Consider the following 27,503-nt stretch of genomic DNA (forward strand, 5'->3'; position numbering starts at 1 on the left):
TTGATCAGAACATAACTTGCAGTCTATTCTGAATCTAATCAGCCTAGATGAAAACTCTTAAAGAAACAAAGCAAGAAGATAGGGAACTGCTACCCGAGGTGAGCATAGAGAACTTTATACATAAGACAGTAAATGGATTAACAAAGCCCAGAAGAAAGAAAAATAAAATATATGTTTCCAAACTCCCTGGTTTCAATACTAGGCTAATGTGAACAAGGGAGTAACATTTTTCCAGAGCCGAGAAGACTTGGTCTCAGGCAGTGGTTTTGATTCCACTTCAAGGACATAGCTAGTCCTCACCTCATTCAAATGCAGAAGTGTCGCAAGCGCTATTGACATTTGTGTCTTTGTAACCATTATTCACCTAAATCATTAAGTCACTTGTGTAATTATTTAGGGTGTTGCTCTGGGAATTATTTGTCTATATAAGATTTAATATATGGAGGATCATACACCCAATAAGTTTTTTGTATCCTTAATTGACAGAAAACAGAGGTGGATTAGCAGATAGAAATCTAATGTCATAGTGCAACATGGATAGAGGCTGGTATATCTGGTATGGATTCTTGGCAGAACCATTACTCATAGCAGAGAATAAGACTTTGATCTCCTCCAATGTATAAAAGTCTGGAGGCAGTCCAAACAGTCACCTTAGTTCCAAGACACCAGTGTCTATCCACGCTCCAAGACTAACTTTTAATATTCAAAGTTTTCCAAAAGTCCATAATAACAAAAGCAACACCAAGCAGCAGGAAAGGTCAAGAGACACAGGTTGGCCATGTAAGCTAACCCCCTTGTAAATGCTGTCCTGAAAGTTCACTCAGCTTCTACTACAGGAATCTTATGATCACTCCTGCAAAAGAGACTGGAGATCCTGATTTTTGGCTGAGTATTTTGTCCCCACCCCAAGGTTCTGTTCATAAAAAGGAGCCTTGAGATGGAACTGGCAAGCTAAGTTTCTGTCACAGCAGGCAGAAGAAGCAGTGATTTCAGAAAGCTAGAATGTGGTGCTCTAGAGCGGCTCGTCCCTCAACACTGTCTACAGCAGTGGTTCTCAGCATGTGGGACACACCTCCACAGGCCTTGCAGAACAGATATTCACATACAGTTCATAACAGTAGCAAAATTACAGTTATGAAGTAGCAAGGAAATAATTTTATGGTGGGTGGTCACCACAAGACGAGGAACTCTTGTATTAAAGGGTCTCACAAGTAGGATGGTGGAGTCACTGTTCTACAATCTAAGGTTTCTACCGGCACATCGAGCACCCACATCATCCACCCTTAGAAGACTAAATTCAGAATTTAGCCATGACTTTATACTTTCTACTGTTCCACGTCCCAGAGTTGAGCTTGTGAGACTGAATAACATGTGCAAAATTTGAACACTATTGTACTTAAAGAATCCATAAGAAAATTGCTTTAGCTTCTCAGCTGCTAGCTTGTGAAATGTACTCCATCAGAGAACTTACTAATAGAGTTGACCTCCCCGGAATAGCCGAGCTAATAATCTTAAGAAAATGCTGATTGTTATAAATTTTACTGCCTCTTCTGTTCTTGTAAGACAATGGGTCCTGGGAAATAACCACTGCTCTTGCTTTGGTAAAAACTGCTTGCTTGCTCGAGATAACGTGAGCATCTGCGGGAAGTTTGTAATAAAAATTAGGCACCACAGGATGTGAGGTAATTTGACCGGCAAAATGCTCTAACGTTGTAACTTTGTGTTTCTTTCTTTTATAAACCCTGTACTAACAATATATAAGAGCCATACTGTGAGTGTCTTGAGTTTCAGGGTATGGTCCTGGCCAATATCCATAGCCCTGGCCAGTATTTGATAAAGCCTCATATTTGTTAAATTTATTTATGGTCATGGTGAATCGCTGAGCTACCTCACATCCATAATAAGATACCCTGTGTTCACAAAAACCTAACCAAAAATTTTATTTACCCAAGGACATCAAAACATAGCCCATACACCAAATCTGGCCCTCTACCTTCTCCCCTAAATAAAGATTTATTTAAAAGTAGTGCACACATGTGTTTATAAAAGGTCGGCGTCTACCGTCATGCTGCAACCATAAAGATGAAGAGTTGCAGCAAAGAATTCACAGCACAAAGACTAAAATTTTTATTACTGGATTTATGGGGGAAATTGCAAATGATAAAAATAAGAGCAATAGGAAATATTATTTAGTACATACACTATGTCAAGGTCACATGCTGTAGAGTGAACTATGTTTAGAAATAATTCATGAAGAGTTGTTCTTTTGATTTGTTTGTTTTGTTTTTATGTGAGATCAGTTAGGTGGCTCACCCCCAAGTCTGGCAACCTGAGTTTAATCTGGAAGCCACATATTGGAAGGAAAAAAACAATTCTAGCAACTGTCCCTCTGTCTTCCACGAGCATGCCATGACACTTGACATGTCCCCTGAATAAAATAAACTAATGTAAGAAGAAGAAAAGATTTCTCTGTTGTATGATTTTTGTTTGTGTTCTGACAAATAAAGCTTATCTAGAGATCAGAAGGCAGAGCTGGCCCCTTATTAACCATAGAGGCCAGGCAGTGGTGGCACACACTTTTAATCTCAGCACTTGGGAGTAGGAAGCAGGAAGATCAACAGTTCAAGGGCACCTTAGGCTATACAAGATTGAACCAGTCTAAAACAGAAACAGAGCCAGGCAGTGGTGGATCACACCTTTGATCTCAGTACTTAAGATCTCATACACTTGATCCCAGCACATAGGAGGCTCACACCTTTAATCCCAGCACTAGGGAGGTAGAGACAAGAATATAAAGTGGATGGAGACAGGATCTCGGGGTCCATTCAGTCTGAGCATTTTTAGAGACAGGCTCTCTTCTCATTCAGCATGAGATTTCACAGAGGTAAGAACTCTCTAGTGACTGCTCCTTTGCTTCTCTGAGTTTTTTGGCTTATACATTAACTAATATCTGACTCCAGGGTTTTTGTTGTTGTTATTGTTGTTGTTGTTAAGACTAATTAGGATCGTGCTTCCTCTCTCTCTCTCTAACTTGGTATAAAGTAGATCCTGATAATAACTCTTAAAGAGTTTTCAATTGACATTTACATTAGAGGAAACTCATTTTTAATCACATGGTTTAGCCTTGTTTTACAAAATAAGAAAATAAATGTACAAGGGTTTAAGAGGAAATCAAGATTTTAACTGCAGTTATGTATAAATTAGTTACATTTTAGAAAATATTCTTTGGTCAACAAAAAGCCTTTGTAGTCGCCACAGAACAAAATCTAGGACAAAAGAATTGAACAAAGCATGCCTAGCAAATCAGATTACACTATAGCCTCCTGCAGGGGTGTGGCTTCCCTCCTGACAGCTCAAGTTGTTGCTGCAGAGGAGACATTTCCCAAGGTAGTGGGACATTGTCATCTCCTCCCAGACAGAAAACCTTCATGCTCTCAGAGCACACCTTCTAAATTGCAATACTTAGAAAAGTTTCGTTCCATTTGCCTTTAGACTGTTCAAAATACAAAAGATGAGGAACAACTATTCTCATACTAGAGGGAAAACAAGATGTTGGGTGCCTGAGACACATGGGAGAATCTGTTCCCAAGACTATCAGGAATAGAGTCAATTTCGTGGGAGGACCTGGAGAACACAACCCGTGGACTTTCCCACAGTCAGCAAGCATCCTGTCATGCTCCCTTCTGTCAAGTACCAGCTTGTCTCTACAACACAGAAAACTGCCTCTCTGAATCCTCTAATTTGTATGTAGACACATGGGCACAAATGCTTGTCAGATCAGAATCAAGAACAAACTTTTATGAGAAAATTAAATATGGAGAAGCTTTATTTAAAAAAAACAACAGATTACAGGGATGAAAGAAATGATCAAACTCTCATCAACACCCCTACTCCTTTCATACACTTGCCATCAGCACAGAGTCTCTGGGAGAGGCCAGTCCTGCACATCCTATGTAGACACAGGCCAACTCTGCAGATCCTCCTTTCAGTGCAAAACTCTTTGCACGGAGCGGGCTCTCAACAACGACTCATCTTCATCTGTGAAAATACACAGACCAAGGGCTGCTGAGGAATGAAAAGGACTTGTTGCAGCTTACAGACTGCAGGCCACCATTGATGGAAGCCAGGGCCAGGTATCAAACAGAAATTCAAAGGCCTGTCTCCTTGGTATTCCACATAGCTCTAACCAGGGACCTCATTCACAAGGAAGAACAACAACCTTGGTATCAGATGCTGCTTGCTGGCTGAGTCACTCAGGTTTATGCGTAGCTAGCTTTTTTATTCAGCCCATGACCACCTGCCCAAGAAATTGTATCACCTACAGAGGTCTTTACAACAGCCCATGCATCCAGGTCCCTGCCCTTGTTGAGTTCCTGTCCAGACTATGATGTGGAAGTGCAAGCCAAAGAAACCCTTTTCTCCCCAACTTGTTTTTGGGTGTGGTGTTTCATCACAATCTAAGACATAGACCAATTGGACAAAAGCAAAGAACTAAACTGAACACAAGTACATGTAACTACAGTCATTAATATTTGACAAAGATACTAAAAACTTAAATTTGGAGGGAAGGGTGTATCTTCCAACAAATGGTGCTGGGGAAATTGAGTGTCCACATGCAGAAGAATGAAGTTAGAGCCATACCTATCATCTAGCATAAAAACACTCCAAAAGGATCAAAGACCTAAGCATGAAACCTGAAACACTGAAAGTGTTAGAAAAAAACATGGCAGTACCCTACAGGATGTAGGAAAAGACTTCCTGAGTAGGATTCCATTTGATCAAAAATAAGCCCAACAACTGATAAGTGGAATTTCATAAAACTAAAAATCGCCTACATAGCTAAAGAAACAACCAGGTAAATAGGAAGACTACAAAATGGGAAAGAATATTTGCTGGCTATTCATCTGACAATTGATTAATGTGAAGAATATATATTAAAAAAATAACTTAAAAAAAGCAAAGAGCCAAATAAAGCAAAAAACATGACCCATTCAAAAACTAGGCCTAGCAGGGGGATTGGGATCTGTCCCTGGTCTATGGGCAGGCTTCTGGAACCTGATGCCTGTGGTGTGACACCTTACGCAGCCTTGGTGCAGTGAGAAGGGGCTTGGACCTGCCTAGGCTCAGTGTGATGGGCTCTGCTGACTCCCCATGGGAGACCTTGATATGGGGGATGTGGGGATGCGGGGTGACTTGGGCTGGGGGGGTGGGAGGATGGAGGAGGGGGATCTGTGCATAGTATGTGGAGTGAGTAGAAATTTTCTTAATAAAGGGAAAAAAAAAAAAAAAACAAGGCCTGGGATCTGAATGGCAAGATCTCCAAAGAATAAAAAAAGTATGGCTAGAAAATACCTTTAAAAAAGTTCATCATCCCTAGCAACTAGGGAAATACAAATCAAAACAACTTCGAGATTTCATCTTACCCCAGTCAGAATGACAAAGCTCAACACAATAATCAACTACAAATTCTTTCTCTTCATCATTGACTTCATGTGTCTTTGACATTTGCTCACAGCATAAATAGTAGTACCAGAAGGTGTCAATTGCTTCATCCCCGTAGAGATCACACCAATCCCTTTAATTTTCAGCTGCAGGTAAGCACCTTCCTATCACAAATGTGCCCGCTGCCTTGTCCACTGACACCACAGAAACCATTACTCAACTGGTTCTGCCTTACTAGAACTTAAGGAGAAAGATATCTCAGTTGCAGGTCTAGATCAGAGTCATAAAGTGTACCTCTACTTTTAATCCCTTCAAAGCTTCATTAAATGCTTAAAATTCTGTTATACGTTCCAAAGTATTGCAATCATGCAGTCTGTTTTGCATAATACTGCACATAAGATAGTATACTCAGAGCCACTAAATATTGCTAGTGTTCATATACAAAACAGGCATATGTTGTTGCCTTAAAAACACATCACCAATTTTAGAGAGAACAAAGGGGTGCTTGGGGGCATGAATTAGAGGAGAGAAAGGAAAATGGGAATGATACAATCCTGCTATAATCTTCAAAATATATTTAAATAAAAGACATCATAAGAAAAGCAGCTACATTTTTGGTTGTGAGCCTAGCCTTTAATGGCTGAGCAAGCTACACAGAGAAACCCTGTCTCAAAAAACAAAAACAAAAAAAAAAAGAAAGAAAAAGAAAAGCAGCTACAGTCAATCAACAGCTGATGAAAAGGGGGAAATCCTCCCCCCCCCCCCCCCCGAGAAAAGTCTCCTGGTAGGTTATCCATTCAAAGTGGTCAACCTTAAGCACAAGTACTCACTGGCATCACTTAATGGATTTATTTAGTGAGTGACTGTGAGTGTGTGTGTGTGTGTGTGTGTGTGTGTGTGTGAGAGAGAGAGAGAGAGAGAGAGAGAGAGAGATGTTTACATGCAACAATGATATTAAAGAAGAGGTCGTGATTTGAGAAGGAGCGAGCAGATCAAAGGAGGAGGGATGAGAAGGGAGGGATGTTTGGTAACATAATACTCTGTGTATAAAATTCTCCAACAAAAATTAAATTAAAAACCCCAATTTTAATTCTGAATCAGCCATCAGTCCACAGGGCATGGCATAATCCATACAAACTTACCTCACAAAAGAAATAGGAATGAATTATATCTATTGGTTGCTTTGTGACCGGGAACAGAATTCTCTTAAGCTCAGTTTTATCAGGGGCCATCAGGATAGTTACAACAAATCATCAAAACACTTCCCATCCAAGAGCCCGGCACGCAGACGCCACTCAGAAACTAACAAGCTCCTTCGCCTTTGCTTAACTAAATTGATTTTTGTCTAAACATCTCTCCCAAGAGACCACCCCCTCGGGCTCTGTGCTCTGACAGGCTAGGGATGTTCTTCAGGACATGATTTCTCATCAAGGTCTAACTTTTTAGATAATAGATCCGCATAGTTAAAAATGAAGCAGAAGTGACAGAGTTAATAGAATAAATAAGAACATTAAGTTACCTGAAATCTAATCTGTAGCCACAGGTTGCTTCAAGCTGAAACTATGGACACAGACTTCTGCACCTGTGAACTCTAGTATCCTCCTATGGCCGGCCCTGTGTCTCCTCCCTCTTACCTGTCTTCCTAAGGTGTCCCTGCCCTTCAAAGCTTTCAGTGCTAATTGGATGGCCTGGAAATGCTGCAGCAGACTCATGGTCTGATTGGCTGAGCTCGCTGTCACTCTTATGCTGGTCCTGCCTTTTCTCAAGTTTACACTCCCGTTACCTAGGAAATCCCAGTGACTGTGAAAGCCCAAGCTGTTTGTTCTGGAAGAAATGACAGGCGGAAGTTCTGTTGGCAACTGTTCGGGTTCTAACACAGCGTCAAAACTGATCTCCCACGTTTAAAAAGGAAATGTTTGGTAAATTGTCTGACTTGTTTCAGGCGACTCCCTTCTGACTCTACAAGGCAGAGGCGCTGAACATGAAAGCACAACTTTTAGGAGCTAGCCGAGGTAATTATAGTTAATGCCCTCTTGGGTTTTTTTTTTTTTTGTTTGTTTGTTTTGTTTTGTTTTTGTTTTGTTTTGTTTTGTTTTTTTACTATCACATACTGAGAAGATACCTTTCCACGTTTTTGTTTTGTGTCTTTTTGTTGGCTTCTTTATTTTAATTCTTTCCTCTGCATGCATGTCACACTTGTTCTTAGCAATGCCTTTGCCAGAGCAAAAGCAGGCTAGTTAGTTGTTTGCTGTGGACGCATATCTCTAAGCCACATTCCTTGCACTGAGTATCTATGGCATCCGGCCTCCCTCCATATTCCCACCCGCAGGCTCCCTCCATCCTGGAATCAAACAAAGAACTAGGACCAGAACTTCCTAGAAAGACCTCCATTCCACTTTCTGTTATGTATTTTACCTGTGTATTTGCAGCGTAGGATGGTCTTGATTTTTAAGATCATTAAAATAAATGGTATGATTCTAAGATTTGGCATAGACATCAAATGAGAAGACTTATCTTTAAACATCATCATTAGTTGAGGTGATTTCTGACGGAATGATATGAGGGGCAAGTAAACAGCCATCTGCTAAAAACTGCATTCTTTATCTCCTTCTGGGTCAGACACTGTTTCAGGGGGTCCTTCCAGCAGAACATGGTACTTAACAAGTTAAGAGAAAGTGTAGACACAGCAGGCATTCAGGATGTTTCTCACTTCTATCCCAGGGTAGTCTGAGCATCTTCACGCAAAGAGTAAATTACAAGGACATTTGCAATTATATTTGTCTCTAATGTGAGAACCTAATGACCAAATAAAACTCTCAACTGTTGTTGTATTAGTTTTCTTTCCATGTTTTCGTAGTTATGAAAATGCTGGTGAGAAGTGCATTCATTTCTGTATAGATTTTATTTTGAAGGAGCAAATATTTTTCATTTTTAATATGTTTTGTAAATAAAATACTAGCACACCTGCAAATCCTGTGGCTGTGTGGAATGTGAGTTGTGATATGTAATCCTCATGCACACACAGCAGATGATCCCTCACAGGATTTTCCCATGTATACTTGGTTTCAATAAATAATATTTTATGAAGAATGGCCACACATGGTTTGCTGACACTCCTGTCCTGCAATCTTGAATAACATAGGACATCCTATATGTATGACTTCTCTTTGTGTCTACTTACTGAACAACATTGGAGTTCATTCTGTATCAAGTTATAAATCCTTGGTTTATTCTATTTTACATATAACTGTTGCTCCAATAAGTAGACAGAGTGCAGTTCCTTTTCTTTCCTTAGATTATTTCTCATACATAAGGAAATAAATCTATCATATGAATCATATCTAAAATAATTTCTCCCAACCCTTCAATTGCATATGAACTTTAATTTTGATAACTACCAAGAAATACAAATTTACATCATTTACATTTTATCATTGTCAGGCAATATTGGTTCATATTGCATTCTAGGAGTGGCTGTTCCTGCCTAACAGGAAGAGTAGAGTGGAGCAGGCAGGCATTCTGAACTCTAAGGAGAGATTATAAGATTAAAAAAAATAGAGGAGTAAGTAGAATTTGTCAACTAATTGGGGTTTTATCTCAAATGATATAAAAAATTAGAGTCAGAGAATGGAAGTCATGGAGAGGATGAAACTGTCATAACACTGTCAATGGCAGAAAGGAGTGAAGAGAGGAAATGGCTGGGAAAGGAAGGATTGTACAGGAGCAAGGGGATCCAGGTAGTGGAGTCACCAGTCAGTCAATGTACTGTATGAGTGTTAGGAAAGAGGCAGAAAATAGTGAGGACAACTGGAGGTCCAGCAGCAGGAAGAGGGAAAGAGGAGAACCCTGGGAGTTCCTTGCGCTAGGTAAGAGGCTGGCATGTAATGTGCCAGAGTTCCCAACATCCTCCCCCAGGTCAACCCTAACATTAGGACTTCTTTTCCTTCCTGACCACACCCTGGGACCTGAGCAACAAGCCCAGCATTTTCTTCAACAACCACAAGGTGCCCAGAGTGAGCCCCAACAGGAACACTAGGACATCCAGCAGGTTCTGCACATGCCATGGCTGTTGAAAGCCATGGGGCTTGAGATGTGCTCCTCCCCCTGTGTGTAGGATGTGGTCAATCCAGCCCACCAGACGCTGGGAAGGTGTCAGGGGGTGAGAGCGCCTGATGGCCCTGGCAGCCATGGCTGCAGACTTGAACCTATGGACAGACACAGAGAGAAAGTGTTACCAATGTGCTGTGCTAGTACTTGAGACCTTATACACACACACACACACACACACACACACACACACACACACACACACACTTTTTCTAGTACAGATCCATAGGTCAGCTTTGAACAAAACTGTTGGCATATACTTGACACTGTGTACCTGAGTCCCAACTAAAAGTTCAGTAAAAAGTTAAAACGTAAAACCTTACACAAAAGGATCAAAATTAATCCTGGATAGGAAGTTTTAAAAATGACTGTGTCTGTAAGGATTGCACCTATGGTGCTGAAGGTGTGCTCACATTAGATATATTTGAACATGTGTGACATGATGTATATCTGATAAAATGAAGAGGACATTGAAACCTGAGTATTCAGTCCTGTTTGGTTGTAAAATCTTTGTGCTGGTTGGGCAAGGGATGTGTGGGTCATCTGTTTCTGCCTCTGTTACGATCTCATTTGTGCTAGATTTGTGAAAAGTTCCTTTACAACAGGCCTGTCCTGAGCCCTAGGAACAGAGTGGAAACTGATACCCACTGCTTCCTCTTGGTGTGTGGTCATGTGGGACGGACAGAAATGACACACGTGATGGAGATTTTGCAAATATTTCAGTGTCAAAGAGAAAGTAGTGTATGATGAGTGAGCTCAAGGACAGAAAAAAAATTGTGAAGTACATGTTCTCCTAAGAGGATAACATTGGAGAGATGTGAAATCAACGCAAAGACACTGACGAGGCGGGGTCAGCCACATGAAGGACATGCAGAGGTCTTTGTCCAGCTTTCAGTGACAATGGCTCTCATAGCCACTTATTTGTATTTGGAAGTTCGTTTCTCAGTCGGGGAACTGTTTTAGGAAGGACTCATAACCGTGACTTCATTGTAGAAGGTTTGTCACTGAGGGGGTTCAAAAAGCCCACACCTGGCCCACTCTTGAACTTTCTGCCTCCTGCTTGCAGATCAAGATGTAAGCTCTCACCTATTGCTCCATTTTCATGCTGCAGACACAGTCACCACCATGATGATCATGGACTAACCCTCTGAAACTGTAAGCAAGGCCCAATTAAATGCTTTATCTTACATGTAGCCTTGGTCATGGTACCTTTTCACAGCAATAAAATAGTAACTAAGACAGTCCTCCTCTGATTCCATTGAAATTCTATAGGTACATGATGAGTCAGGGAGATTAGCCACCTTAAGAACATGCAAATGATCTCTCCTGCTTCAACTGAAATTCTATTATAGGTATCCAAAATATAAGAGGTCATAAAGATAATATGTGTGTGTATAAGAAATCATCACACCAAATCAGGTAGAAACATATTCTCAGCACCTCACCTAAAATTAGGATTAATAGCAAAGGAAAAGCAGGACTTTCAAGTATCACACATGTATTATAACACATCCCACAAAATTCTGTTGCATTGATAAACAAACTACAAAGACCCCTTACTGCTAGGCATTCAGACTAAGTGACCACAACCCCAGAGAGCTGCATACCTCTTGTCTTCTATGACTTCTTTCAGTGTAAGTGCAAATGTCTCTGCCTTGAGTGTCTCTAGCTGAACAGAAACACCAATTTTCTTTGCTTCTACTAGGACCATGTTTTTAGGTTGGTCTATAAAGAAGGGAATCCCGACCATGGGCACTCCATGCTGGATGGCCTCCATTAGGCTATTTGTTCCCCCATGGGTGACAAAAAGACGAATTCTAGGATGAGCTGTTGCAAAAGAGAAAGATCATCCAATATGTCACTATCAAAGTTCAGATACCAGGTAAAGCACCAAATGAAGAAATACCAATGTGCTGGGAAGAATAGATTTACTGATGTTGCTTTTGAGATTTGCAATGTTCCAGGATGTGATATCCAGTCTTTTGTTTGCACAGAGATGCCTTACTTTATTCAAACAACATAGAACCTAGAGCCTAGGGACAGCTACAAGGAGAGTGACAAGCCAGGAAAGTTTCCTTGTCCTTCTATTCATCTCCATCTTCTCCACTGATGCTTTCTTCTTCACTTATCTCACCTCAGCCTTCTCTTTTTTTTCACATCTGATCTCTCATAAATCTTATCTCTGTGTGTTATCTGCTCTGTTTTAAGAGAAGCTTACAGAAGGGGATGGTAGACCAGGAACTCCTGTATTTACAGATCTTGACTGTTGGTCCATATTGAAAGCTACCAAAAATTTCTTATGATCATAAAGAAATCATCCCAAACTATACCTCACTTAAAAATCTACCCATATTTCCTGGAAATCAAGTCTTTTTCCTATTGTGTAACCTGCGATTTTACTGAACAGAGATCTATGTGAAAAAATATTCCAGTTTCTTTTGAGTCACAGTCTAAGGTACATAATTCAGATTCAACCATTGAGTGTAGAAAATATGGGTCTCCAAAAAGTCACACAGAAACAAATAATTTGAGAGGATGTGGCTTTAGGGAATTCTCTGTTGCTCAAGAAATCAGTGTCTCCATATCGTACTGTAAGCTTACTTGGGTTAGCACTCAAATACCTCCCTACGACCTCAACCTTCCAATATTCATGTTGGAAATACCTGAGTTTTCTGTACTTTTCTGACAACCAAGATGTTGTCATGCTTACATTCATGTATGTGTGTGTTTAAAAATACCAAAGATTTCTCACATCATTGTGAGAATAGCAACAACAAATGGTGGCAACTGCCCCAAGGAGTAGTTATAGCTCATGTAGGTCAAGATTGTGTTGGAGTGATCAGATCAGTGTTAAAAACTATTGAGTCAAGGCTACATATCTGTTTTGGATCTTGAGATCAGTTTGAGTTGAAATGGATAAGGAAGTTGCTACTATGGTCGTCTAGAGTACAGCCCAATTCCTCCAGCAAATCTAGCTCCTTTTGCCTGCCTGTTGGAGCTATATCTTTACCTATCAGCAGCCTTTTCTTCTGCAAGTCCAAGCACTCAGACATCAGTTATCTACTAAGTCCCAAAGCACATTAACAGAAATAAAGTAACAGGTCTAGGAGGTGCTTACCCAGAAGGTCAGTCTGGGGAAGCCAATCCATGATTTTGACATTAGGAGCCATTCTGACATCTTTAGGCCAATGAGCATCCTTACATGCCCACAGTACCCCTTGAGAGAGGCGAGCAAAGGCACTGTTCATCTCCTTAATAAGTTCCTTGGTCTGATACTGGGTTGCTAAGGAGCCCAGTGCCACAAGGACAAAACCTGAGTCTCCAAACTTAATGATAAAATCCTCCAAGTCCTAGAAGAAACATAAAGGAAAGAAGGCAAAAAAAAGTAGTTTGTAAAAGCCAAGGCAGCTATAATATGAAACAAGACAAGGTATCGAATAAACACAGGCTTTGGTTGCTTCTGTTCTACATGATAAATCTCCTTTTATAACCCCTGTACAACTGTATCTGAGGTAGTTACTGCATTGATTAGCAGTCAACTCTTCACCAATGGGCTCTTATGAATTGCTCTTCCAAGGAAATACATATTCAAGACTTTATTGAAATAACAGATTCCTATTGCTTAAAATATAAGCTCTGGAGTTCACTAGTTGCTAAGGACAATTTTTTGTTTAGTAACTTGAGGTCCACCCTAACTATTTTTGGCATCATTTGTATTATTTTATATTCATGCTAGAAATATTGTACGTGTACAATATTTCTTCACTTGCTGTGTTACAGAATGTCTTTTCCTCTAGTGGTGAGTTCTAGCTTTGGTTACAGAGTAATGATAGATTCATAGAATGAGTTGAGAAGTCTCTTTTCCCGTGGAACCACCACAAATATTTGTAAAGGAACTGGCATCAATTCTTAAGTGTTTCACTTTATTTACCAATTAATCTATGATATATCAGACTTACTTAATGGAAGACTTTATTATTGTTCAGTCTAATTTAATCTCATAAGTTTAAGATTTTCTATATTTTCTTGAGTCAGTTATGTTAATAGACATGCATGGAAATATGTTCCCTCATATAGATCACCTAATTTAATGACATATCACTTTTGTGTATATCCCTTATAATCTTTATTGTTTTAAGTAATAGTAGGTATTTTTTCACTTTAGGACTTAATTATTTTATTGTTCTTTCTTATTTATTTTCTCAGTACTAATGGTTTTCAGCATACTGCTCTTTTGATTTTATTGATTCTAAGCCTTTCTATTCATTGTTTCAATCATCTACACTCTGATTCTCTTAAGCCCCTTTTTTTCTAGTAGCAGCCTCATTAGTACTCTCTTCATTATCTGTGCCTTATATTGAAAGGTTAGGTTACCAATTCAAATACTTTGTCTATACTAATGGAATAAGAGCTACAAATTATATCCTATGTCTTGTTTTTATCACACTCCATTCTTCCACTGTGTTTTGTCTCCTTTTCCTCAATATATAATATTCTTATATGGTCCTCTTGATTTTTCACTTTTACTTACACATTATTGATTTCTGTCTTACCCTACTGTGATAAGAGATATTTACATTAATCCAAGATTTTGAAAGTTACTGGGGTTGTTTTGTGTGTGTGTATTGGGGGAGCTAATGCATGAAGCAAGGAATTTGTTTTGTGTATTAGAGAAGAATTTGTACTCTGCTCTTGTCGGAAAGAATACTCAGAACTGGAGAGTTGGTTCAACAGTGAAGAAAACTGGCTGTTCTTCCAGAGGACCACAGTTCAGTTCCCACATAGCAATCACAACTCTCTTTAACTCTAGCTCCTGTGGATCCAGTGTACTCTTCTGGCCTCTTCTGGGCACCGGCACAAATGTGATGCACAGACATAAATGCAGGGCAAATACTCAGGCACATAAAATCACTTAGCCAGTTGCATCTCTGTGAGTTCGAGGCCCTCCTGGTCTACAGAGTGATATCCAGTTATATATGTTATATATGTATGTATAACAGTCTTCCAAATAGTATGAAAAGTCTCCTCAAAATATTTGTTGTTATTTTTTTTTCAGGTCCAACCATGACACCAATGTAAAGATCTTTGTAAAGATCAATGTAAAGCAGTGATATATATATATAACTGATCACTCCCCAAATTATTCTTTACACCAACTGTAATGAAGGGTAAGCACTGTGGTACCCAACAGAGCCAGAACAAACCCACACCCTTTCTGCTTTGATCTGAACACCGAAGAAACATCATCTTCATCATTTCAGCATCTTGGCCACCATGTATAAAACCAAAGGTTTATACTCCCATCATGGGTGAGGGAACACCACAGTGACAGGGAACAAGCAATCTAACATCCTTAGCTCACTGTACTTGTAAATTTTCAGTGATAGTGATTCTGAGCCTGCATAGAAATGCGAACTATATGGTAACTTTGATGGCTTACAGTAGCTGGATGGAGTACCTAGTGCTCAACAGTCTGGGGACACAGAATAACAGAAGCAGTTCTTCTTGTCATTAGTGCTAAGTTCTGTCAAGGTACATGCCTTCTGAAAGTATTATCTGTTTCATTATGAAGAACTGGCCTCCTTAACACATTCTAAGTGTTTTGACATTCACTGTATTTATTATATATAGATATTTCAAAATTCAATTAGAAATACAATACTAATTAAAGGAGTTATTCCACCACAGCCAGGAATATAGAGAGACTCACATTTTGTAATATCTAACCAGGTCTTCAAACTTAGCATGGGGTACACTGACACTGTACTTTCACAACCTAAAATATGGAGGCTCAGAGTTCTTCTGTTGTCTTAGAGTACTTCCTTTCAGGACATCTTTATGAAGAGACAGTTTCCTCATGTGGTGGATTGAAATAAAAGAGCACCAAAAGGGAGTGGCACCATTGGGAGGTATGGCCTTGTAGGACTGAGTGTAGACTTGTTGAAGGAAGTGTGTTACTGTAGGGGCAGGCTTTGCGGTCTCCTATGCTCAGCTATGCCTGATGTAACAGTTGCTTCCTGTTGCCTGTGGATCAAGATGTAGAACTCTGAGCTCCTTCTCCAGCATCATGTCTTCCTACATGGCACCATGTTTCCCACCATGATAATAATGGACTAAGCTTCTGAAAGTGGAAGCCACCCAAATTGAATGTTTACCTTTATCAGTATTGCTGTGGTCATAGAGTCTCTTTACAGCAATAGAAACCCTAACTAAGACACCATCTAAGCCCTGCAGGCCTCTGAATGAGAGATAAACTGAAAGCTAAGGTTTCACTCACTTGAGGTATTGGTCTAACCGGTTTGTCCGTTAAGCCTCCCACATAGATCGTGTTGGGAAGCACAGGATGAGGAAAATCCAAGGCAAAGTCAGAGCTGACAAACCACAACTCTGCTTTCCGTGGAAGGTCAGACAAAACTGGCTGAGAGTCTTCTGCAAAATGCTGCTGGATGGTGCTGTCATATTGAGAAAGTATTTTTCTTTTCTTCATGGATGAATCAAGGAACATCAGGAAGTTCTTCACTCTGGCCCAAAAGTCCATTTGGTCAGTTAAACTGGAACAAATCCTGGGACAAAAGACAAAGGGCCTGGTAGCCCATAGTCTATAATGCCAAATAGCATGGGAAGAAAGGCCACAAAGTGTTTCCCAAGTTTCTCAGCGATCAAGAAAACACAAGGATCTGTTGCATCCAAAAACAGCAGGTCAAATTTCTTATTCCTTAAGGAGTCCATGATGTCCTTTCTGCTTAATAAGTGACTGCATAAGTCCGCAAAGTATTCAGAGATCTTTATATTGGTGTGATGGTTAGGCCTGTAAAATAAAATAACAATAACAACAAATATTTTGAGGAGCTTTTTCATACTATTTGGAAGACTTTTATACTCAATGAAAGTATTTCATAGCTAGACTAATACAAGCCTATAATCTAACACTCTGGAAAAGGAGTCAGAAGTATCAGGAGATCAAGACTTGTCACAGACTTACGACTTTGAGGACAGTAGACTGGGCTAAATAAAACCCTAACTCACTTAGGATAAAATTATTTTTAATATATTTTATGAGAAGAGGCTCTGTGGCTTGAATTTTTTCCTTCCTTCTGTTTAATGCTATACAAATTATAGTGTTACTTAATATGTAAAACACATTGCTTTTCATAAAATAAAATAAAATATTTTTTAATTAAAAATAAATAGGCCCATAAGAACTCATTTTCCATTCATCTCCTTACTACAGGGAGACATTTATTTTCTTCTTAATGATATTTGCTCATCAGAATCAGAGGAGGATATTCCAGGTGATAATGCTGCACCACTTTTCCATGTGAATTTACAGCTGTTGTTCAAAATCTTCAGCTTTAGTCATTCTGATATAGATATAGCTCTGCTTCCCAAACTATTTCTTATTCCATCACATTTCCTCTAAGGGTCCCATTCATCATCAGTGTTAGCTTATTTTCTTCTGTCTTAAAAGCCATCAATGATTATAGTAGATCTCAGAGTTTCAGTCTCCATGGGCGGGTGTATAATGCTGTTTACTTCACATTATATAATAATTTTGTTGTTGTTGTTGAGAATCTTGCTCTCCTGCCAATCTGTGTAAGTTTGCATGACTACAGGTTCTGTAATCATCAATGTTAAAGTCATTTCTTGTGGAGAACCAGAGAGGTTTCCTAGTGAGATCTGAGCTTGCTCTGGCAGCAGGGCTGCATAAGGAAATGCTTGGACCACAGGCATGGTTACCACATGTTTGGAAGGGTCAATACTTGGCTGGGCAGTGTGCTTTGATGGCAAAGAGGAGATCTTTTGCCCTGCCCTGAGGTCAAGAGAATGGATATGAAGACTCTAGAGCCACGAATGAATTAGCCTCTGGTTTCAAACTTTGAGGAGAACTTTAAGACTATGATTAGGACTGATTTCTGAGCTTTTGCAAACTCAGAAATGAAACAGTTTTGAGTTCACTATGGTAACTATGGTAGTCATGATTCATGTACCCTCTGTCTTGTTAGAAGAAATTATAAATATTTCTGTTAAGAGATCTCTTTAAGATGTTAGCTAAAGTTTACAAAGTAGTCCTGTAGAGAGTTTGCTTTTGAATATAAGTTTGAATTGTAAATATGTATAGTAATATTCATGCTACTTGTAAATATGTATAGTAATATTCAGACTAGAATTATGTCAACCTGGTGACATTAATGAACCATGATTTGGTGAAGCTAAGGGAGTCTTTAAGTTTGATGCGTTACATCACTAGTTTATTGATTTATTTAATGCATTTGCATCAAGAATTTATTGATGTAAAAAAGGACTTGGCAAAGTTAAGTCTGTTATAGACATCTTAGACCCAATCAAAAAGGATCTCCCTGTTAGTCATCCTCTACTCCTTTACTGGGAGGTGGTGTGGCAGTCCTAGGAATTGCTGTGGGTTTTTTTTTTTTTCAACTATTTGCAAGCTCTTAGTAGAGACCTTATTCATAGCTGAGTTAAGCTCTGTACTTCCCCCTGCCAGAGGCTAGTAGTCAGGGATGGGTAACATTCTTCTTGCTAGCTTCCAATCTAAGACAGAGTATGCTTAATGGAATGTGTATCTCAAGGAAGGATAAGGCTGACTAGGGAAGAAAAATGACCTAAGAAAGGTCTATCTGAGTAGTCTGAGGGGCCCTTTAAAATATTAAGAAGAGGGAGTTGTATAGACCCACAGAAGTTTCCTAGTGGGATCTGAATTTACTCTACCCAGCAGGGCTGCATAAGGGAATGATCAGAACCATGAGTGAGTGTGGTTACCAGGTGTTTGGAAGCTTCTCACTTAACTGTGCAGTGTGCTTTGATGGCAAGGGGGAGGTCTTTTGACCTGCCCCTTGACATAGTTATAAAAAGAGCCTTTGAAGAGGTAGAAGGGGCTGTTAGATTTTGATCCAGGTCCTCCCAAAGCTATCCTGTATTTCTGTCTTTCTCCTCTTTGCTATCTTTCTATCTAAAATGTTTCTTATTCCTCTCTCCTCCTCATAGGAACCCTTTAAAATGTGGGAGCTGGCCTCCCACAATTTCTTTTAATCCTGTGTATCTTGGCTTGAATATTTTATCACACAAAGGGAACTTTCCAATGATAATATTGGAATAAGGAGATCATGATTCAAGTTGCTGCCTAGAAACTAAACAATTAGAAAAATAAAATATAAAACACACAGATATTTTTCTCTTATATATGAAACCTAAACTTAAAAGTGTGTGTGTGTGTGTGTGTGTGTTTGTGTGTGTGTGTGTGTGTTTATTTCCTTTTTTGATGATGAAATTAGAAAGGAGGCAATGAGAGCAGATAACAAAGTCATCAAAAGAGATACATGTGTAATGGAATAGTGCTATGGAGGAAGGGGGCAACCTAGAAGAAAAGATACTGACATCAATGTTTTCTAAAAAGTCGATAGCAAAGCCTATTACTTTATATACTAACTTAACTTTCTAATGGGAAAAATAAGTGTGATTGGAAGCTTATTGTTAGAATTTACAACTTCTACTGCTCAAACTGACACTGAAGATTTTCTTCAACTTAGTCATTCTACTGATGACTCTTGCCTACAACATTTTGCAGGGACTCTTTCACATCAATGCTTAGCAGATAAGCAACCTGGTAAAATGCACAAGTGCACCGTGTCATCCAACATCAAAAGATCCACAAGATGAGAGCCCAGAGTCTGGCTTATTTTTGCTCACTTTTAAAATCAACTTTAAGTCACAAGAGCTGCAGTTTGTCTGCTATGGCAATTTGCAATGCTAATGACCTTGGGGTAAATGGCCCGGTAGAGATATGAATTTTCTGGGTATGTGACTGTTTAAAACTGAGGAGGAGGTGTGTACTTTCTCTCTCTTGGTATGGCTAGAGACTAGAGAACTGGTTCTATTCACCCATGGGCAAAACAGAAGGATGCTGCAAATGGATCTACATTATCCTGCATATGTGAATCTATTTTCTCTTAGCACCCATGAATAAATTGACATATATTGATATATACACTCTTTTGGCTCTCTGATCATTTGTCTTCAGGGATTCATCTGTCAGATAGTTGGTGCACAGTATGGTTATGTAGAAGTAGTGGAATCTTTAGGAGGATATCTTTGTAGGAGGTTATTAGAAACTCTGACCCTATAGATAGTTAAAATGGTCTTCTTTAGACTTTGAGTTAACCTCTGTGGGAGACAGAAACCTGTTCTTTCTCTTCTCTTGACTTTTGAAGTCACACATTCTTTAGCCATTATGTTGCCATTATCATGATGCTTTCAATCAACCTGGCTGATGTTGACACCAGTAGTTGAACCTCTAGAACTGTAACCTGAATAAGCTTCTTTTTATTATAAACACACCCAAATTGAGTTGTCCTGTTATGCTAATGGAATGTAGATAAACACATGGCATAATTAATATTTATCAGTTAAATTCCATTTTTTACATATTTTATATAATAATCACTAAATACCTCTAGTAGAATGGTAATCGCTTTAAGGTAAATCAATTGTAAATTTTCTCAAGAAGTTCCTATTCTCATCAACTTCACTGTATTTTACCTGTAATTTGAACCATATTTCAAGAGTTCAAGCTTGAAAAGAAAATTCAATATATATGACAAAATGTAAATAAATAACAACCATGATAGTCTAAGGTGCAATTTGACTTCTTAAAAATATATGACAAAAGATATGTGATCTTTAAGTCTTGAGTGAGAAATATTTCCAAAAAGAATCATGGTGCTGTGAGTACCACCTTGAATATTAAGTGAAATTTTCCAGGACAGAGATGAATGAGACCAATGAAATTAACTAAGAAACAAATCTTTACATGTCATCCATGTGGAACACAAAGGAGGTTCTGTAGTCAAAGACTAAAGGCCTCAGGCTCTTCTGTATTACCTAAGCCTTTAAAAAATTTTAAACTACCCTCTGGCCATTAGCTGTTAAGTCAATGATAACCAAGCTACAATTCACAGAACCACAGGGATTAGGTGTAACATAAGGGACCAGTGAAAACGGGGAGAGCTCATTAAGAAAGGAAAATAGTGATTGGTGGAAGAGGGGGGTCTGGATTGGGGTATTAAGTGGGGTGGGAGGAGAGTGATGAGGGAGGGAATACAGGGAGACACAGATAAAATAAATGGACATTTTAGGGGTAGAATTGAAACCTATCATAATAGACACTTGCTAAATGTATACATATATGAAGGTGATATCAGTAAAATTGCCAAATGATGTGGGAGACAGAGTCCCAACTCGCCATCTCTTGCCACCGTATGAGTATCCAGTACCATGATTGAGTCAACCTAATTGAGATGTTGGACAAAAGGGTCCCATAGAAATTCTCCAAAAAACCCATGCAGTTGACAAAACTATAGGTTGCTGTCCACAAACTGACAGCAAGGCTCTATTGCTGAAGACAACACCTACACAGACCATTGAACATGGAGAAAGTGAGCTGTTGCCTAGATAGAGCTGAGGTTCTAGAAACTTTGGTATAGAAACATACTCTGCACGCCACCAAAATGGAAACATAAACACCAAGCCTGTCACAAAACCAGTGATCTACAATGGTGTCCTGCTTGCAAGATATGCTAGGCCAATGGAGGCACAAAGCTTGTAGGAGCAACCAACCACTAACTGATCTGACTTTAAATCCACTCCATGAGATGAAACATACCAAACACTGCATGGGTAATCAATAACCTGTGCCTAAATAGCCCAAGGACCTAGGGTAAAACCAAATAATATCAGTCTAAAAAAACAAAACAAAAAATGTAGCAATAAAATGACTTCTAAAGGTATTTTGCAATACTCCTAGATAAGGGCCTTGATCAATCATAATCAGAGAAGCTTCCTCCTGTAACAGATGGGAACAAATATAGAGACCCATAGCCAAATATTATGCAGAGTGTGAGAGTTTTGGAACACTAATCCTAACTGGTATGTCTCCATCAATTCTCTCCCTTTGGGGGTTAGGGATCCCAGAGGAATTGCAGGTCGTGAAGGAGTCAGAGGGTTTCGGCCACATGAAGAAAACAAGGACCTCTAAATCAACATGAGGAAAGCAAATATAACTCAGAGAGACTGAGGCAGCTCTCACACACACACACACACACATACACACACACACACACACACACTCACACACACACAACACACACTCACACACACACATACATACACACACATACAACACACACACACAACACACACACAACACACACACACAACACACACACACACACATGCATCCAGTTTAGTGATTTTATGGGATTTATGAGTATGTACAAGAGTGGGTCTCTGATTCTTGTGCCTTCTCATGTACTCTTTTCCTTTCCTTTGTTTTTCTTGCCCAACTTTGATGTGATATTTTTAGTTTTATTGTTATTATATTTCATTATTACACCTTAGAAGATTGTTTGGTTTCTAATAGTGACAGAGTGACAGAAACAGAGTGGATCTGGGTGGGAGCACAGGTGGGAAACTACTGGGAGGATAGAAGGAGGGAAAACTGTGTAGTGGGTAGCTGTTCCAGCTTTGACCTGGAAGTACCACCCCTACTGAGGCTTAGGTAACTGTCATGCCTACAACGCAGAACTGAGAGAGGACCCTGAAGACCTGAGAGCCAGATGGGCCAGCTCTTTTGGTTCGTGAATCCTGGACGCTGGAGGTAGACCGAGCAGAGTTCTCCACAGAACACTGCTGGACTGTGCTTCACCTTTCCCAGACCCTGTAACCTATCCCTTCACTTGTAAGTTACCCCACAAAATAAATCTCCCTTTTAACTATGTGGAGTGGCCTTAATATTTAAACCAATAAAACTGCAATCAGGATATGTCATGTAAGAAAAATTGTTTGGAATAAAAAAGGGGAAAGGAAAGCTTTTAAATGAGTTTAACAGGAAAGGACCAAAGCATGGCACACCCACGTGCAAGTGACTTCCTCCATTAAGGAACTTATGTAAGAAGGTGACAAGATACATGGAAGAAGGAGGCTCTTCTTTCCCTGAATAGAGAAGCTGAAGTGACTGCATCGGCTTCATTGAGAATACATGCACAGACGTCAAGTAAAAATAAGGCCTAGAAGGCACATCTTCCACTTTCTAGAGACTATCCCATCATTTATGGAGCTGTCAGTCATCCACAGTGCACCACTCAAACACAATCCATCCCCACATCCACCAGTGCTCCCATCATCATTTCTCTTAAATTCATTCAAAGCATCATGTGACCATCATCTCCCCATTTGTAAGACTTGATTAGCAATACTTTGGTTCCAAGAATTGAAACAAATTACCTGTGAACTATGTCTTCACAAAGGAGTTGTCTTCTATTATCAGTTTCCTTTGGCTCATCTTCAGATAGATGCCAGTGTATAACCTCGTATGATATTTTCTCCTCTTTAAAATCTAAGAAAACATCAATTGAGTAAAATTTAGATTTATCATAATATACTACACATTAGCAGGGGGATAAAAGTAATTTAATTTTATATCTTTGCAGAAATTTGATTTTTCTTCTTCAGTGATTTTGTTCTTTTAATCCATTCAATTCTGTAATCTGGTAATATTTATTTGTAGTGCAAATTCTAATTGGTTATAATAAAAACCTGGAGCCAGATATTGTGGTAAATGCTAAAAGATCAGAGACAACTCCTGTCTTCTCCCCCGCTTATATTCCTCTTTCCACCCAGCCATATCACTTCCTCTGGTGATATTGTGTTCCCCAATATATCGTGTACCCTAATAAATTTATCTGGGGTCAGAGAACAGAACAACCACTAGATATAGAGGCCAGAAAATGGTGGCACACACGTCTTTAATCCTAGCCTTCTGGAGGCAGAAATCCATCTGGATCTCTGTGAGATCAAAGCCACACTGGAAACAGCCAGGCATGGTGACTCACTCCTTTAATCCCATGCAGAAATGTATATAAGGAGTGAGTACCAGGAACTAGAGCTGGGTAAGCTTTCAGGCTTTCAAGAAGCAGTTCAGCTGAGATCCATTTGAACAAGGACACAGAGGCTTCCAATCTGAGGAAACAGGATCAGCTGAGGAATTTCGAGGCAAGGAATCTATGCCTTGTTCTGCTTCTCTGATCTTCCAGCGTTGACCCCAGTACCTGTCTCCAGGTTTGCTTTTATTAATAAGACCTTTTAAGATTCATGCTACAACTTCCTGTCTCCACCTCCCTAGCACTGGGATTAAAGGCATGTGCCTCCCAAGTACTAGGATCAAAGGCATGAGATCCCAAGTGCGGGGATTAAAGGTGTGTGCCACCACTGGCTGGCTTCTTAACTAGTGGCTAGTTCCACACTCTGATCTCCAGGCAAGCTTTATTTGTTAGAGCACAAAAAAAAATCACCACATTTATTGAGACTTTACATTCTACAAGAACTTTTATACAGTCTACAGTAATGTAAAATTCTAGCAACAGCTCTCATTTAAAGACACAGCTATTATTTTTCACTTTACATGTGAGAAAGTATAAAGGAAAACAGTCTAAAATTATTCACTAACTTTGTCACCATAGTGAGTTAGAGTTTGCAGTTAACTACAAGTCAGTTTGATTGCAGTTTCCCTGCATTTCATAGAAAAATTAAAATGAAATATCAAAAGTGTTGATTTGCTTGTTTGCCTTTTTGTTGCTGTTCATTTCATGTTTGGAGTTTGTTTGTTTGGTTGTTCATTTCTTTGATTTGTGGGAGGGTCATGTTTAGTAGCCACCATTGGCTTTCAACTCACAAACCTGTTCCTTGAGGCAGCCAAGCACTTGGAGTATAAACAGGGGCCAGAACAAAGTGGTGTTTCCATATTTGTTTGTGGGGTGTTTGATAAAATTCAAGGGTTCTACCTTTAGTCAAAATGCTTATTCAAAAAAAAAAAAGAAAGGAAAAAATGAATGAAGGAAGGAATGAAAATGAAAGAAAGAGGAAAGAGAAAGAACAAAGATGGAAAGAAAGAGAGAAAGAAAGAAAGGAAGGAAGGAAGGAAGGAAGGAAGGAAGGAAGGAAGAGAGAGAGAGAAAGAAAGAGAGAAAGAGAGAGAAAGAAAGAAAAGAGAAAAAGGCTGCCATGCCTTAACTGGCCACTCTGGCATGTCTCCTTATTACTCATTTGTTAATTAACAGTCTGATTCCACTTTTGAAGTTTAACTCCTGACAATTTCAACCTATATCTCTCATTTTACAGAAAAAAAAATCTCACCCCATCTGTTGTTGATTTTGATGAGAATTTCAAATCAAGACAAGTAGGCCAAAAACAGAATCCTCACATGAGACTCCCAGGAGAGTTTCTATTAGTATTTGTAGACAGATTATAGGATTGGGACTTCCTTTTTATTCTTTTGGATCATGTGTCTCAGCCCAATCTTATATTAGAATCTCAGACTCACTCATGATTGTAGATTCCAGCACACACTATGAATGTGTCTCCTCAGTGAAAGGACTCTCACCTTTGTGTCTGCAAGGCAGTAGTGCTCATAGCAAAGAGTTAGGATGACTACACTGTATGACATAATATCCAGCTGAATAGACCCAACTGAATGTTTATGCCCACACAACACAGACAACAATGACACAGGATCCCAGAAAATGCTCTTTATATCCTTGCTGATTTCATGTCTACAGATAAAAAATGCTATTAATAAAGTAGCATGGAAAAAAACTCACAGAATCATTACAACACAATCACGGGTTCTCTTCAAACTTGATTTTAGCCTTAGACCTCTCAAAATTGCCATTTTCTTTGGCAATCCTGGTTAGGTCTCTCTGGAAGAAGTTGTAAATATGAGAAGCTTAGAAAGACACCCACCATCACTGAGGGAAGTCAAGGAACAATCAAAAGAAGGAATTGGGTGTGAGTCAAGTGTTATAAAAGATACATAATAATTTTAGAGAAAATTACAAAGGAATTTCCTTAAAATTTGTATCTCTAAATTAGCAATAATATCAGAGGAATTACACCAGTTGAAACATAATTAATGGTATGAATGAATAACAGAACAAAGGTTACAAAGACCCTTGGATACTTTGCTCAGGTGACTCTTCTTAACCCCCCAGAGTATAAAATGCCTCATGCTCTGAGTAAAGCTGGCTATTGCATGAGACTAATCTGCCTAATTTACTGACTTCATTATACCAGGCCCTACTGCCTCTAGATTGGTAACCACATCAGTGGTGAGTATGCATTGGCATGCTTCTGCAAAGTACACGCATATTTATTCCACAAAAAAAAAAAAAAGCCGGCAAATGTGTTCTTATGACATAGACTATGGCGAGCCCTTGTATTATGATGTCAGCATTTGCAGTAGTATTCTTTCAGGCATCTTTTCTTTATACATCTAAAAATATTGCAAACTGTATTTTTAAATGGAGATAGGGTGGACAAACCATGTCTTTTAAAAAGATATTTTCTAATAGATTTTAGTCATTGAAGACTCAGGTTCACTCCATTTTGGGTAGCATTGTTAAATATTCTATGTTAGAGAAGATCCATAGCACTACTTTTTTGTCAAACTGACTAAGCTAAGTGCTATGAACTTTAGTACTCATTAGATGCACAACTAAGCCCATCATGGGATGTTTCAGGAAATTACTTTATACTTAAGACGGTGCATACTTAGGCTCACTGAGGAGGGATCATTCTTGTTTTTTCTTTAGCTTTACATTTGGTGACTTTGTAAAAGCATAGAAGTTACTTATTTGTAGTGAGATCTTCTTTGTGTTAATACACTCTCTTACTTCATTACTCTCTTACCATGCTTGCCCCCATCTTGAAGAAACTTATTCAACATAATCATAGATGGCTATTGAACACATGTATAAAGATTCAGAAAGGTAGAAGTGGATTGATAGTCTAGGACAATGTACTTCATGTTACTATATGTTTATTCTTAACTATATCTGTAGATGGTAATGTTTCCCACATAGTGAGGATTCAAATATCTATGAATAAATGACTAGAAATAGGAGAGAAAGAATTCACTGGCTGTTTTAGGGATATGCTAATCTTCAAAAGTTTGTAGAGACTCTAAAGGGGCAATGGCTGGGGAGGGGAATCCTGAAGAATAGGACTGACATAGGACACATGAAACATGAAAGTAGAGAAAATAGTGAGACTGGCAAGCTTTAAGTGGTAAAGAGGACAGAAGTTTAGAGGAAAGGTAAAGCAGGGACTTACCAAAACTAAAGATTATACAGAAACCATATGGAAATCTACTAGTCTAAAAGCTAATTTTGAAAGATGAAAATACAACCTAAAAGGGCCAGTAGATAGTTCCGCAGGTTAAGGAACTCACTGCCAAGGCTGATGGGCTGAGTTTGATTCCTAGGACTCAGACGCTGGAAAGAGAGATTCAACTCCCACAGGTTTTCCCATGATGTCCACGTGTCCACACATGAGCATGCATATACATAATAAGTATACAAATTTAATGTCAAGAACACTCGTAAAACAACTTTTTACTTATTTAAATAGAGATGTTATGCTTATTTAGATAATGCTGATCCCAGAAGCCACAGTGATCAAACAAAAATTGCAGTGATGGGTATGGGATAGGTTCCTATGACTTGTTGGTCAGGTAGCCCAGAAGCTCTCAAGATAACATATGCAACTGCAATTGATCTTAATGGCCCAACTAGATCACAAGACGGTATTGCTAGAGTCACCACAGAGTGTGGTTGTCAGGCAGAGGAAAATCAAGCTGGAATTGAACTGGAATCTCCCCTGCCCCTTTCTGGCTAGCTTTCATATTGACACATAGTGCTACACTTTTTTCTACTCAGTAGAAAAAAGCCACCAGGGCTTTTATCTAATGATAGACCTTCCATGTTACACACCCATGTATTATAAGTGTTGTTCCCATCCTTCATCAAAGAGCTTCTTTTTACAGCAAGCTGCAGTAAATGCAAAGACTCATGTCTGTTTGATGTACTGATAGTAAGTGACTATTGAGC

At 39.1% G+C, this 27,503-nt stretch overlaps 1 protein-coding gene and 1 pseudogene across 1 annotated transcript in view; both read right to left on the bottom strand.

Annotated features, from left to right (window-relative positions):
- The window catches only part of Capsl (calcyphosine like), a 30,991-nt gene extending 23,155 nt beyond the window's left edge, over window positions 1-7,836 (bottom strand). Inside the window, exon 1 of the mRNA XM_028895074.2 lies at window positions 6,962-7,836. The gene's annotated coding sequence lies outside the window, so the exon portion shown is untranslated. The remainder of the gene's footprint in view (window positions 1-6,961) is intronic.
- A 1,462-nt stretch (window positions 7,837-9,298) lies between these two features.
- LOC114710806 overlaps window positions 9,299-27,503 on the bottom strand; it is a 30,293-nt pseudogene continuing 12,088 nt past the window's right edge.

This window comes from Peromyscus leucopus, chromosome 11 (genome assembly GCF_004664715.2).
Source record: "Peromyscus leucopus breed LL Stock chromosome 11, UCI_PerLeu_2.1, whole genome shotgun sequence".
NCBI lineage: Eukaryota > Metazoa > Chordata > Mammalia > Rodentia > Cricetidae > Peromyscus > Peromyscus leucopus.